This window comes from Uranotaenia lowii, chromosome 2, assembly GCF_029784155.1.
Source record: "Uranotaenia lowii strain MFRU-FL chromosome 2, ASM2978415v1, whole genome shotgun sequence".
NCBI lineage: Eukaryota > Metazoa > Arthropoda > Insecta > Diptera > Culicidae > Uranotaenia > Uranotaenia lowii.
Window position 1 is genome coordinate 134,039,209 of NC_073692.1, and position 10,314 is coordinate 134,049,522.

Sequence of the window (10,314 nt, forward strand, 5' to 3'; positions counted from 1 at the left end):
GATTGATTGTGATCCAGTGCGGATTAAAATCAGTGATTTGTAAAAAAAAACGAAAAAATCGAATTTTTTTATTTGAATCAGATATTTTTTTATTTGAATAGGATTTGTTCTATAAATTACATTTAAGGAAAATATTTTAGCATCCGAAGGTTCTTTCATTATGTGATAAAGCTGAGTTGTTTAACATAGCTTTATAAAGGCTGTATAACTGTAACATTCATGATTCATGATTTTTAACATTCGTCAAACCACTTGAAATATTATAGTTTAAGTTTTTTTTAATTAAATTGGTTAATTTGTATTTGTATTTGTGACACTTTTTATAGACGAACTACGAGTTGGTATTTAGTTGTCAATCAGCTTTCTTCTTCTCTTGGTTCAGAGAAAAAAAATTAATCCATTACTTTTTAAAACGTTGTGCGTCGAAATTAAAGCAAAAACATGAAAAATCAGATGATTTTAGAAAACCAAAAAAAAATAAAAGAAAATTGACTTCAGTTTGCTTGACAGAAAAGAACAAAAATTATTTTGAGGAGACTTGAGCGGATATTGTTTGGGTAATGCCGATCTGCCAAATTTTCGATCAAAATATCTTCATAGAATTAAATTTGACTAATATTTATGAAGTACTAGCTGACCCGGTGTTCTTTGCTACACCTTCCAAAAATTATTGAAATTTGTGGTACCTGGGGTTATTTAACTTTTCATTTATTTGCACAAAATTTTCAATTCAATTTCAATATCATTACAATAGTTTTTTTTTATTTTAATACCTTAATTTTTTTTTAAGTTCCTCAAATAGCCTTTTTTTAGACATGTCCGCCATGATTTTTGAACATCACAAAAGGGCATATAATAAATAAATAATTTTTGGGAGCTTGGAAATTGTTGAAATGTATAATTTATATTGAACCTTCAACTCAGAACAGCTTAAAGCTAACTCTCAAATGATTGTTTTTGAAAAGAGTAAATATTTTGATTTTATAAAATTTCGTCCAACTGTATTTACTTACCACGAATTTATCACACATTGAAAGTCAGTTGAAGCAATTCATTAATTAAATATCAAGTAAACTCTAGAATTTGTATAATTTTTAGCTTAACAGTTAAAAACATGAAATTCCATTTTATTAAAACCGGTATTATTTTAACGAATGATTGATTTATACGCCGTTTCGTAATTTTCTTAGTCATAATTAACATGCGTCTTTGCTGCTGGCTGCTGGCTGTCCTTGCGGATATTCTAGGAAGCTTATAACCACTTCGAATTTTAGCTGCCGGCAAGGCAACATCTAGGCGTGGCGTCGTGGCAGCGTGTTTGGCTATCATCTCGGAGGATCGGGTTCAAATCTGGTACCAGGACTGATTTTTTTCATTAGGTTGTTTGATTGCTTGAGTAAGCAAATCAAATAATTGTGTAGCAGAATTGGCGTGCGTGCTGGCATGTGTCGAACAAAGTTAAAAACAAAGCAATTAAGTAAGATCAATTGAGGGAGGTGATGGGAGGAATAAAGATGGATGCCGAGAAACCGGCAGCACCACATGGGCTGGTGGTGACCAAAGTAAGAGAGGAGAGGAAAATTATTTTTTTGTTTCCGCTGATTAAACGTTTACTTGTGGGCTGAATAGAAGGCCGATCAAATCTGTAATGGAGCTTCAAAGTTTCAATAAGAACTTAAATTTTGGGTTGAATAAAACGAAATTCATTTTTATATATATAGATGTCCACAACTTGCGGAATATCCGCAAGGAGCAAGAAAGAAAACAAATTTAAATTCCCGAGGGGATGAATAAGCCTTCGGGGCTTAAAACATGGAAATATGAAAAAAACCATGCCGTATTCACTGAATTTCAGGTATTTTTTTTTCACTGAGAAACTTTGATTTAAATCCCTTATAAAAATTAAGTGATTGTAATTGTGATTCAAATCATGATTTAAATAACATTGATTTATATCAAATCCGCCCTGCTGCAATCTATTTTTTTAACTGTTTAAAAAGACTGTAGAGAACATAAAAGAGAAATAGAATTAATGTGCTCTTAAATTGTGTTCAAACTGTTCATTTTAAATCGTGCTTAGACATAATGGGACACCCTATGCATTAATTATTTTCCGAAATGTGCAAGTCAAGAATGATAAAGAATTCATCCACTGCCCCATGGTCGCTAGCAAGCTTCAAAACAAAACTTAGAAATATTTGAGAATGTAAAAAACTTGAATTATCTCACGTAATTTTTGCTAGGATAAATTTCAAATTCCCTAGAATAAAGATAATAGGTTTGTAGCTCCAACCACTGCAAGGCAAGGAAAGACGGTTGGGTTAAATCCAGTTTATTAAATTACATGCCATGTGCTGTTGATGTTACAAATTGAAAAAAAAAATAATGATACCACTTGACACTAAGCCGCACTCATTTTTATCAGGCTGCCAGACGTGTGACGTTATCTTGACAACCCAATTCCGCCGGAGGGAAACGTCAACCCGATAACACACAGAAAGATTTATTCGACCGATAACGAATATCAATTAGAAATTGATCGAAAATTTCCTGTATAAAAAATTTTGGTTCGATTTTGAAAAAAATTAGCAAAATTTGAGACAGTTTGTAACAAATCTAGAAACCTGAGCTGAGCATGGATTGAATGAGAAAAAAACTAAGTTTTTGCTAAAAATGCCCCTCGTGTCGCTTGTTCCAAAAATGGCAGCAACTAACGTGCGGCCAACCACTTGTGGCTCGGAACGTGACTGGAAAAATATTTGAAACCCCTGCCCTGGTCGGTCGGGAGTCGAGACGACGACGACCACTAACTACTAATCGCCAAATGTGTACAAATTATAGCCGAGTACTTACAACTGCAAGAAACTTTGGCTCGATTTTGTCATCCAACAACCCCGACTGTCGAACATGAAAATTGAAAATGTCATATTTGTTTGCGTAACGATGTCGGAAAACGTGTTGCTGAAAAAACCGTTCCTTTTTGTGTGGTCTGACTCTCAAAAGTCAGAAGTTGTCAGAACTTTGCTAGTTCTACCACCTACCCTGGTATAGAATGGAATCATTCGTTGGTCTCTATGGGTTTTTTCTTTTTCTTGTTTTGTTCCAAAGACACCTATAAGTTGCAATAATGAATGTCTTCTAACAGCAGAACGTGAGCGAAGGGAATTTCCACATTTTATGCACAGTTACAGAGGTGCTACAAATGGAAGAGCGATGTACGTATTTATAGGATTATTAAGCATATACAATTCCAAGAATTTAACTAATAAGCTACTTGGAAGACAGGAGCACGTTTTAGCAGTCAGAGTACGAGCCAGTGACTAAGGCTTAGTTATATCCAAAATTTAGAAAAAAAAAGTGTTGAAAAGTGTAACCAGGACATGGAGTTTTTGAGCTTCAACACTTTAAATCCGGAAATGAACCGAAAAGTAAAATGTTTTCAACAACGAAAAATTTATTTCAAGCTCAAAATAAACAATTCTTGCTTCTAAGTTAACTTTAAAAAAATGTAACTATTGAAATCCAGAATGGAAAATCTGAAATCCAAAACCCGAGATCAAAATTTTGAAATCTGAAATTAAAACCTCAAATCCTAACATTTAAATCTGCTATCAGAAATAAAAAATCTGAAATCCAAATTCAAAATTAAATTTAACAGCAGGTTTACGTAACCCGTCATTTTAGGGGTTTGGAGTTTCATTAGACAAATTTAAAAAAAAGCTCGAGTTTCTAGGAGAAATCTTTCTAACTGTAAATTAATATTTTAACAAGACAAGAATTCTCTAGTATTATTTTTTTTCTACAGCTTACTTATAAAGGATTTACATATGTGGTATACCTAGTAGGGTAGCAGCCAAATGGGTAATGTCGATTTTATAAACCGACTATATACATTTTGTAGATTTAACCTGAAAAACAGAACTGTGCAAAATTTCAACTCAATCGAACTTGATTTAGGGGTGCCTCAAAGCGTTCAAAGTTTCGGCTTTTTGACCGTAAGAAATCACCGGAAATAAAAAAAACCAAAATCCAAAAAGGAAATCGCAAAAATAGATTTTTTTAAATTTAATGCCAAATTTCTTAAAAATGCATAAAACGTCGAAATCTGGTGTTATCTCGAAAAACAAATGTTTCAAAAGTTGATTTCAAAATTTAAAAAATCATGTAAGGGGGAACATCGAAAATTTAATTTTTAAGCTAATTGACTTAAATATGAATGAAACGTCATGTTCTGGTGTTGTCTGCAAAAAAAATGTTTGGCCAAAACTCGAATTTCTGGAACTTAGCCGTTTTTCGGAAAACAGAAAAAAAGTCCCTGAAATTCGTTTTTTGGCAAAACCAATTTTTTCGATAAGACATCATATCTCGACGTTTAATGCATTTTTAAGTCATTTGTCAGCCTAATTCAAATTTCGATTTTCCCGATTTCCATTAGTCCACCCTTGCGTAATTTTTGAAATTACGAAGTTAATTTTTGTCAAATAAAAACAGTTTTCGACGTTTTAAGCATTTTTAAGTCATGCTGGTGATTTTTGAGGGCCAATCTACAAAATTTATATGGTTGGTTATTAAAAATTGACCCTGAATTTTTTTTTTCCATACATCCATTGCCACCCTAATACTAGCTTTACGGCAGCCCGCCATTTTGACGAGTTCGTCATATTTATTTGCCGTGGAGCAACGTTTCATCGTTTCTGAACTACGAAAAATGATTTTGAAGGAATACGAATATAGTGTAAGTTTTCATCTATGAGCTCATGTTTTGATGTAATAGCGATTTTGGGATGAAAAGTTCGTTAATTTGAAGGAAAATTAGCCACTCATAGCTAAGTACACAAAAATATAAATATGAAAAACAAAAACTTCTTTTTTAATAAGTATCTATATTGTTCTTGATATAAATCACGTTTTTGATTTGATGTTTTAATATCAGAGTTATAACGTTTTAAAATAAATTTTATTATGAAATTCAATAGATACCCTATGATAATTTCTGGCATCACTGAAGATCATTGTTCAGTTTTCAATATTCAAGACCTTAACTCATTCAGCAACTTTGTTGAAGACCGCGAAACGTTTGACTGAAAAATATTAAAGATTTTCTTTCGGTTTTTATACAATATTTTGCTTTGAAATTCCCATACTCAGAAAAACGGCAAAAAAAAAGTTTAAAAAAACCTTCTCTGAGCCAACATTACTTATGGTATTCAAAAAGTTCATTCTTGAAAAGAAATCGTGAATTTGAAATAGCACTATAATAATATTCTACAGTGTTGTTGTTTCCTACCCGTCAAATTGACGGGTTTTTGTATAGATGGGTATAGCTAAAAGTCCGTAAACCTAGTGTTAAAAGCTATAATTGGAAAGCAGAAATTCGGAATCTGAATTCTTATATAATAATACCCAAATAGCAATAAGAAAAATGCAATCAAAAATCTGGAATTAGAAATCTTAAATCCTAAATTAAAAAAATTAAAAATTAAGTCAGAAAATATATCGAAATCTGTAATTTAAAATCTTTATTTTAAAACTTGAAATTTCGTAAAATGGCAAAAAATTTTACTTCGGAAATCTTAACTTAGAAAAATAAAATATAAGATTTGAAATCTGAAAATTGACCCCAAACCTTAAGTCATAAATACAAAATCTATAATTTGAAAAAAAAAAACAAGAGAAATTACTTTAGAAGTTTGAAATGTCAAATCTTAAATCAGAAAAATAAATCTTGAATTTGAATCCTGAAAATTGTATTTGTTTTTGAATTTGTTGAACATAAAAAACATTACAATCTGGAAAATTAAACCTAAAATTTATATTCCAATTATGAGAGATGACATCAACTTAAAAATTCGAAATTTGTAACTATCAATGTGGAACCGAATATTAGAAATCTAACAACCTAATTCCTTTTTTCTAAATTCATAATCCATATTCTGAAATCAAATATCATATACCAAACCCGAAGATTTCAATTTTGGATTTCCAGACTCCAAATAGCTGATACCTTCAATCCTGAAATGCGGAATCCGAAATCCAAAAGCTTCGGGTTCGAAAAATTATAAAAAATCAAAAACAAAAATCTTAAATCCACATTCTGAAATCATAGTCAGGTATTGAATACTATCCCATTATTCAGAATCAAAAATCGCAAAACCCAAAATCCTGAATACCCCATAAAAAAAATTCAAACTAAAAATTTAAGATCCTAAAGGTCAAAATTGAATCTGGAACCTGCAATCTTAAATTCGAAATTCAAAATCAATATTAACAAATCCGATATCCAAATTCAGACTTTGGAAGACCCTTTATCCGAAAGCAAATTCAAGAGCTAGCTGAATATGTAATATCATACATTCAAATTACACATTTAAAATCTGAATCCCAGATCCGAAAAAATTAATAAAAAAATATTTAAAAAATAATTCAAAAAATTAAAATGAATAAAAATTAATAAAAAGAAATCCAGATTCAAGATATTGGAAGTGAATGAAATCCAAGATCTAGCCGAATATGCAATATCATAAATTCAAATTCAACATTTAGAAACAGAATCCAGGATCCAAAATATTAGTCCAAAATCCGAGAAACACAATACAGATCATAGAATTGAAAATCCAATATGCAACATTCAAAATCCGAAAACAAAAATTAGATGTGAGAAAAGAAACGTTGTTTAGCATCCATACTCAGGAAACTGGATCAGAAAGTTAATGTTCGTAATCATATGAATTTTTCGTCTCAAATGATAAAACAGCACCGGAAATTTTTGGAAAGAATTATGTTATATCTCATAATAATTGAGAAAAGACTCCAAAAAATGTCATCAAAAATTGAGATATCTGCAATCAAATACATGATATCAGAAATCTAAAAACAGAAATCTGGAATCTGAAATTGATGCTTTGAAATAAAAAAGAATTTGAAATAAAAACAAGAAACAAGAAAACAACAATTAAAAAAAAAAACAAGAAACCAGAAAACAAAAATTCAAAATTTAGATTCAATAATCGTTAAAGCAAAATTAAAAAAATTAATTTCGAAATCCAATTTTGGAGGAAAAAATAGAATTTGTAAATATGTTATTAGGAATCGGGATAAGGGATCTGGAATCCAAAATCCAATGTTTGAAATCCAAAATCAACTATCCAAATTCCAGAGTAAAAAGTCATATGCAGTATCCAAAATCAGGAACTCATTACCATATATGAAATAAAATAAATACGAAGTCAAGAATAGGATATCTGGAATCCAAATTTCAAAAAGCGTAATTCAGGTTAGAAAGTCTAAGTTCTTAAATCTCAATACGAAATACAGAATACTTATTCCAAAATACAAAATCAGTTATCCAAAATCCAAATTTCTTGGATTTTTAAATTCAAAATTCAAAAAAGGGAATTCTTAAATGTAGTCTCCAAAAACCAAATTCCAGAGTGGAAAAGTCGAAGATCCGAAATCAGATATTAAATTCCAGACAAAAAAACAACATAATATTATTTATTTATTTTTTTTTTAATAATATTATGTTGTTTTTATATCTGATTTCGGATCTTCGACTTTTCCACTCTGGAATTTGGTTTTTGGAGACTACATTTAAGAATTCCCTTTTTAGAATTTTGAATTTAAAAATCCAAGAAATTTGGATAACTGATTTTGTATTTCGGAATGAGTATTCTGTATTTCGTATTGAGATTTAAGAACATAGATTTTCTAACCTGAATTACGCTTTTTGAAATTTGGATTCCAGATATCCTTTTTTTTCTGAAAACAACATAATAATGAATCATAAATCAGTTAACAGTTATCAAAAAATGGGAAATATGAGAACAAGAAATTCAGAATGAGAATTTTTTAACATTAGAAATGAATCCACCAGCAAAGATTAGATTGACAGAGAAGTCAAAGAAAATGAAAAAAACTTTTTAAGTGGAAAATGTCGAGAAAATTACTGACTGCACTGTGCTGGACTTGAACCCGCAATCCCCGACTTTTGGGCCAACGCATTACCGACTATGCTACAGGAGTCTGTAGTATACCTAAGGTTGCCAGATTTTGTTTCAGCACGTATCCGGGCCGAATAAATCCGGGCAATTTTATATAGAAACCTGGAAAAATCCAGGCATTTGGTTTCCAAATTGACGACCAGAATCCGGGCTACATCCAGGCATTTTGTCAAAACTCAAAAATTACTCAACAAAAATTTAAAAAAAATCACCTCAAAATCCATCGACTGGTTTTAAATCGTATTTAAATCTTCCAAAAAACCTTTCATGATTATATTTATAAAACATTCTAAAAAAAATAGGGTTAGGAGGCATATATAAAATAAAATAAATAAATCCTAGTAAATTCCGGCAATTTTTTATAAAATCTGGGCAACCGAGCCCGGTCGGACTGTTCCCAAATTTTGTATTAAATATCTGAGCAAACCCGGATAAAACCGGGCGATTTGGCAACCTTAAGTTTACCCAGTGAATTCGGGGCAGAGCGTCAGGCAGAGAGATTTGTTTCATCACCGTCCAAGTTATTTTCATTTGTCTAGTCTCTCACTGCCGATCGTACTTCTCTGATAGAACTCATGCAGAGAGTTCAAGCGTGAGTTTTATCAGGAAAGCATTATCGGCAGAAAGAGACCAGAGAAATGAAAATGAAACAATTCTCCACGCCTGGGCAAGAAGTTCTCTGTCAATCTTATCTTTTCTGATGGATTAATTTCTCATATAAAAAATACTAGTACTCAAATTAAGGTCGTTAAAAAAAATTGAGCGTAACAAAGATTAAAATTGAACTAAAAATCATAAAATCTGAAGACCTTACATAAAGGGTGATACGGTAAAATTTGGTCAATATCAACTTGACGTATTTCTTTCAATTTTGCATTTAAAAAACCTGAACACCCCTCATTTTGAAGGTGTGTGTGTGTGTGTAGAATGTTGCTCCTATTTTGATTTTGGAATTCACTCTTCAGTTGTCAAAATGCCGTCCAAGGAAGAAGAGCAGCGTATCAAAATTTTGCTCGTGCATCGCGAAAATCCGAGCTACCCCCACGCAAAGCAGGCAAAATCGCTAAAAGTTCCCAAATCAACCGTTACAAATGTTATTAAAGTGTTTGGAGAACGTTTATCGACAGCCAGGAAGTCTGGATCAGGTGGAAATCGAAAACCGGAAGCCGCTGAGACGACAAAGTGAGTTGCCGGTAGTTTCAAGCGAAACCATAACCTCTCTCTCCGAGATGCCGCAAATAAGCTGGGTGTATCGTCTACAACCGTGCATCGAGCCAAAAAACGAGCCGGACTATCGACTTACAAGAAGGTAGTGACTCCAAATCGCGATGATAAACAAAATACGACGGCCAAAGCGCGATCCCGGAGGCTGTACACGACGATGCTGACGAAGTTTGACTGCGTGGTAATGGACGACGAAACCTACGTCAAAGCCGACTACAAGCAGCTTCCGGGACAGGAGTTTTATACGGAAAAAGGAAAAGGAAAGGTAGCAGATATTTTCAAGCACATGAAACTGTCAAAATTCGCGGTCAAAATATCTGGTTTGGCAAGCCATCTGTACCTGTGGCTTGAAAAGCAGCATTTTCATAGCTTCCGGGACTGTCAACCAAGAAATTTACGTGAAAGAGTGTTTGAATAAAAGTCTGCTGCCTTTCCTGAAGAAACACAATTTGCATCACAATCGATCTTACTTTTCTGGTATTTGTTACCTATTTCAACTTTTGTAAAGCTGGTGTTAAAACTTTTTTTAAAAGGAATATAACAGGAAATTGTCATTCTCTCAAAAAAAAAGGTGTTTAAACTTGTATGTCTTTCGGTTTCTTTTTTTTATATTCGGACTTTCGAACTTTCTGACCTTCGTACTTTCCTAAATGGCAAATAAAAGCTTCAGAGAAAAAAACATTTGAAAGTTGAGAGCTCAGAAGCTTGGAAAGCCCGAAAGTTGGATTATCAAAATGTGCGTAAAAAATTTCAAGAAGTAAAAAAGTGAGATAGTCAGAAAGTTAAAAGACAGATGAAACAATCATTAAGGACGAAATTAGTAAGTCTTAAACGGAGATATTCGGAAGCTCCGAAACTTATTGAGCCAGCAAAAAAACCGAAAAGGTACAACATTTAACAGTCAGAATTTAAAAAAAAATTAGAAAGTTGGAAAGTTAAAACGTATTAAAATCAGAGATGCGTAAACTCGCCTCGGAAAGAATCATTCGGCTGATTTCTTCCGAGTTTAACTTGCTATTTGCAGATTGATTTCATCTTCGTTTCAATCATCACATCAATGTGCACAGAACGAAGAAAACAGTTTTGCATT